The following is a 5,189-nucleotide window of genomic DNA, read 5'->3' as shown; positions in this document are numbered from 1 at the left end:
CGGAAGGGCAATAACAACAACAATAATAAAAATAATAATAATGATGATGATGATGAAGAAAGGGAAAACAACATGAGAGAGAGAGAAAAAAACTAGGAAAAAACAAACGATACAACTGCTCACCACCCATGGATTGACACTAAGCCAGTCCCCGAGCCGTGAATGCTGCTTCCCCTGGCCAACACCCCACAGTTTTTATACTGGGCATGACATCATATGATATGGAATATCCCTTTGGCCAGTTTGGATCAGCTCTCTTGGCTGTGCCCCCTCCCCTCCCGGCTTCTTGTGCATCCGGCAGAGCACAGGGAACCGAAAGTCCTTGACTAGTGTAAGCACTACTTAGAGCCAACTAAAACATCAGTCTGTTATCAACTTTATTCTCATACTAAATCCAAAACACAGCACTGTACCAGCTACTAGGAAGAAAATTAACCCTACCCCAGACAAAACCAGGACATGTGCCTGAAAAATCCACTCCCCAACCTGGGCTCTGTGTACCTTAAACTGTACTTCTAATTCTACTAAACTATGACAGCTGTCATTTAGATAGACCACCTTTCCATAAGAATATTTCAAAGTTCTTGCAGTGGGAGGTGATTCTTCTTCAAACCATGAGAAACCCCAAGAAAACTCTATCCAGCACTCATCCCTGCTCTTTTCTACGTCATCTCTCGCTCTCACTTGATCACTCCACTCACTGGAAGTTCTCTACCCTGTGACTGCCGCAGGAAGACCCAGTATTTACCTAGAGTCAACAGGCACAGGGGAAAGGTTATGAGTAGGGACAAAAGCAGCACTGGTTCATCATCAGCTCCTCCATCCACCCTCTGCCATGGTGATTACTTCTCCTTTTCTGATGTAAGCAGTCCAGGCTCACTGGTTAGAGGAAAATAGTTCTGGGGCAAGACTGCAAGAGTCTGCAGGAATTATGGGATTTGCTGGAAGCAGGGCTGCAGAGGACATGTATGTAGGCAATGTTTGGCGCAAAGTGCTGGTCCTCTCCAAACCTGGACTGGACACATTATGGAATAAGATTGGGTGGGAGAGCAGAAAGTAACCTAATTAGTGGGAAAATACATGGAAATATTAGAAGTTGGACTGCAATATTTGTAAAGGGAGTGTACTGCACTGAGGCCAGTGCCAGCTTTGCTGGAGCTCAGGTCCAGGTCGGTTCTGCAAGGGAACAGGGAGCAGTGGGTGTCTCTCCAGGGGAGGCTGGATGTCAGCACAACAGTGGTGCTGGGGGCTCAGGGAGCAGCAGCAGCAGCCGGGAGGATGAACCAGGTAATAACACAAAAAAGGGGCCCAACAATAACAATTGAGAACAATAGCTTCTAGAGATGTTAAGTTACAGCTGAAGCTACCTTGTCAGAAAGATTCATTAATATCCATTAGAAATTATTCATTAGTCCTGAATTTAATCAGTAACACTTACTTTGCCACAATGTAGATATAGTACCGTTTCAATTCTGCTATGAAGTCATGCTCTGTTGTGGTCCTAACCAAAGTAGAATACATATTTAGGAATAGCGCTGGGTAAATATTCACAGATATTTTAAGATGCACGTCTTTAACAGCTGACAGTCACTAAATATTTAATTTTTGAAAGAGATAAAAACATCAGATAAAAATATTGATTTTATATTCATTCAAATGGTTTGTGAAGAGCTTTTCTTGTACTTCTTGTCCAAAGTTAGTTAGGTATTAAGATGGCACTTTCAAGGCATATAGCTTCCTCTCTCTTTCTGTCATATAGTCAAATATTTACCTCCTCCTCCTTCTGGCTTATAATGGGAAGTCATAAGCTCCTATTTGTAACAGGATAAAGGCAGTTACATGACAAATATTACAGCCACTAGTAATGATACCGGTTGTTATGAAATTGTAAACCATTCAAGTGTATGTGGATTTGACTTTAATTAAACCTTGTAAAAAAAAAAAATTTTCAAAACACAAAGCCCACAGCATGCAGGACAATGCAGTTGTGCTTTTCTAAACAAAGGAACTTCATGTCAAATTAATTTCCTCTTAAATAGATTAATAACTCTCCCTGCTCTACCTTATTATATCTTCCAAACCAAGCCTAGAAAAAGAAAAGGAGGGGAAAGAAAAAAAAGAACAGGAAAAAAAAAAAAAAAAACAGAGAAAACCACTTACCAACTACTCTCAAAAAAATTAATTATTATAAAAACTGAACAAAACTCCTATTGTGATACAGGATGGGTATAATATCAGGAGATTAATGGGACATGAACAGTTTCTCTCCGAAATATCTATTTCAGAGCTAGACCATCTTAAAAGCAACTAAAAATATTTATTTAAAACATCCAGTTACTTAAGTGAGTAGAATTGAAGTCTCAGTTCATTCCCTAATGGAATTGTAGCGAGGTAGAAAATATGTGTGAAAAACCAGGTGGCGTTCCCTCTCTCATAGAAAAGCACATCTCATACCTTTGTAAACTTGTGCTTTTTAAACAGATCCTCCTCTTCCATCAGTAGCTTACTGTGTTCAATTTCATTCTTTCACATAGTTATGGGTGAGGTGCGTCAAACCCAAAGCTGGATAGTTTATTAGACACATAAATATTTATCTTATGATTCACACAAAGTCTCCAATTTGCTTCTTTATGCTGTTCTTTTACAATGTACATAAGAGAGAAAAAAAAATTCAAGCCCCAGAGCTGTACAACCTAAAGGCAAAGAAATATAAGACATTAGTATGGTGAAGACTTCCTGTATCCCAGATGTACTATGCAGTTTTCTTTTCTGGGAATGGGGTAATTAAGCAAAGAAGCAGGTAAGAAAAGTATGTTTCACTTTGGGAAAAACCTACACAAAAAGTGACAGAGAAGTCTACAGCAGCTGTCAAATGTAACCCATAAATCCCTTGTACATTAATATGCCCCCTGTACAGACTTATTGTATACAGTTATTTTTTTGCTTGTGAGTATATACTTATTACCATACTTAAAATTAATGCTAATGAAAATCAGTTGTTTGGGTTTTCAAGTGAGTAAAAAGCATTTTCTGGTTTTGTATTTCTGTTCTTTTCATTGACTGAGGCAAGCATTTGTGGGGGAGAAAAACCTCATAAGTGTATATTTAGAGTCAATAACACACTGTATACACACAGAGATTCTGACCTGAAACTGGGAAATAACCAAATAGATATGTTCATTTTCTAAATTGTGACTATTTGACTTCACATTTTACACAGCTTCAATCTGCAGCAAGGAGATTATTAACCTAAAGAGAGGACGTGGTTCTGGTGTCAGGTACAATGAGCAGAACCTGATCCAGTTTCAAGGAGTTTCTGCTATGATGAAGAACATCATAGAACCCCCAGAAAAGAAGTTGGAGCTGCCTGTGAACTTCAGGAAGGGATTCAAGAAGGCAGACTGACTTACCTGGCTTTCAGCTTTTCCCTTCCAAACTCAGCCCCATGCCAGCTGTTCTGACAAGTCCCAGTGCAGTAATTTTTGCTACCACTGCTTTTTCAGTGGTGTATTTTAGGCCTATAAATGTTCTCTTTGCTTCACTATTGTTTCATTAGACTGCTAAATTTTTCCTAGAAATGCAACTGAGAATGGAAACACCAGTTTTTAAAGGTCCATAAATGAAAGCAAAGTAATTAAAATACATATGAAAAAAGGTATAGAATAATGCTTGAGAGCTTCCTCTCTTGCAAATGTCAAAAGTTCAAGTAACCACAGAACAAATGAAAGATTCTAGAGAGTCACCGAAATATATATAGAAAATATAAATAAAAATGCACAGAAACCTAATGTAAATTGTTAGATAAAAAAATAGAGGTAAGTATTAAATATCCTTGTTTCTGCTCTAAAGATTCAAATTAGATTAAACTTCAAAACACGGTTCAATTTCATTATGAAAATCAGGTTGTCTGCCTTAATGACTTCGTTGTATTTCCTGTGGTGAAGTGCTGAGCAGCTCTATCTTCCAAAGCCGGCCAGAAAAAAAAAAAAAAAAAAAAAAGAACCAAAACAAAAAACAAGGAAAAAAACCCAAAACAAACAAAAAAACAACCCACCACATTATTTACAAAAGCTTTATAGACATATAAAGGATCTGTAAAGGCACAGAAGAGAACCAGGACTGAGTCTTCATCCATGGATGGGTCAACATCTTTCTTCATTATAGACCACCTTTCTTCATTATAGGCCTTCTTTCTTCTTTATAACAAAATAAAACATACTAAAAACATCTGAGTTCTTAACAAAAAACCCCAACCATCCTGTTGTAACATATATTTAATTCAAACAGGCAGAAAAACAGTCTGTTATTCACAGTCTCAGCTGCAATAGATAACAACAATCTCCTATACTGGAACAAAGACCTGTAGCCATGCTGAGGATCAGCACAAAGGGCTAATAAGAATATCTCTGTGAGCAAATTAACATATGTGAAATGTTCTACAAAATGTGCTTTAACTCTTTTAACAGGTAGATCTTTTTTATCGCATCATATGTGTGCCATGTATCATTGATTTCATTAATTTTGAGCTCTATTTCTTCCATCCTACATTCTTAATATTTCTTTTTATTTACTCCCTGTGCTAGCGAAACAGTAAAAACTTTCTTAAGTCAAAAAAATACTAACAGAAACATTTATTTTATCTGAAGATAATTCTAAACTACAGGTTATTTCCAGCCTAGAAGAAGCTAACTAAAAAAATACTGTATTAGGGAAGATAGCAGGATATAAGCAGTAACCCAGTAAAGTAAAGGAATAGACTGGTAACAAGTAACAAGTCAACCACCTGTTACCTTGTATGCAACAAATGAACATTTTCAAAACCCAGCTTGTTATTCAGCTAATGTAAATCATTGGCTTGGACCAAGAAACACGTGCCAATTAGGAACTATCACATGGGATTTTACATCCCACCATCCTGACCTTGTGGCGCAAGGGCAGCGCGTCTGACTCCAGATCAGAAGGTTGTGTGTTCAAATCACACCGGGGTCAGCTTTGGGGCACCACTCACCACCCTCTGTATCGCCCCTGCTTTTCTCTGGGGCTGTGGGAAGGCATTGGCCAACCAGGGGTGGGCGCCTCAGGAACGGCTCGGGGATGGGTGGGCTGGAAATGTGGTGCCCAGAGCTTTCCTTTCAGCCCAGGCGCTGTGCTGTTTGGTAGGGGTCAGCTGAGAGGTTATGGGGCATGAT

The 5,189-nt window shown here is 38.6% G+C and overlaps 1 non-coding gene across 1 annotated transcript; it reads left to right on the top strand.

The window, feature by feature from the left end:
• The first annotated feature begins 4,917 nt into the window (after nucleotides 1-4,917).
• TRNAW-CCA (transfer RNA tryptophan (anticodon CCA)) lies at nucleotides 4,918-4,989 on the top strand. The gene has a single exon. It is a non-coding gene; the product is annotated as a tRNA-Trp (tRNA).
• Nucleotides 4,990-5,189: the final 200 nt, after the last annotated feature.

Source organism: Phalacrocorax aristotelis, chromosome 3 (assembly GCF_949628215.1).
Source record: "Phalacrocorax aristotelis chromosome 3, bGulAri2.1, whole genome shotgun sequence".
In the NCBI taxonomy this organism is placed as follows: Eukaryota; Metazoa; Chordata; class Aves; order Suliformes; family Phalacrocoracidae; genus Phalacrocorax; species Phalacrocorax aristotelis.
The sequence above is the reverse complement of the archived record's forward strand: the minus strand, read 5'-3'. Positions and strand labels throughout refer to the sequence as shown.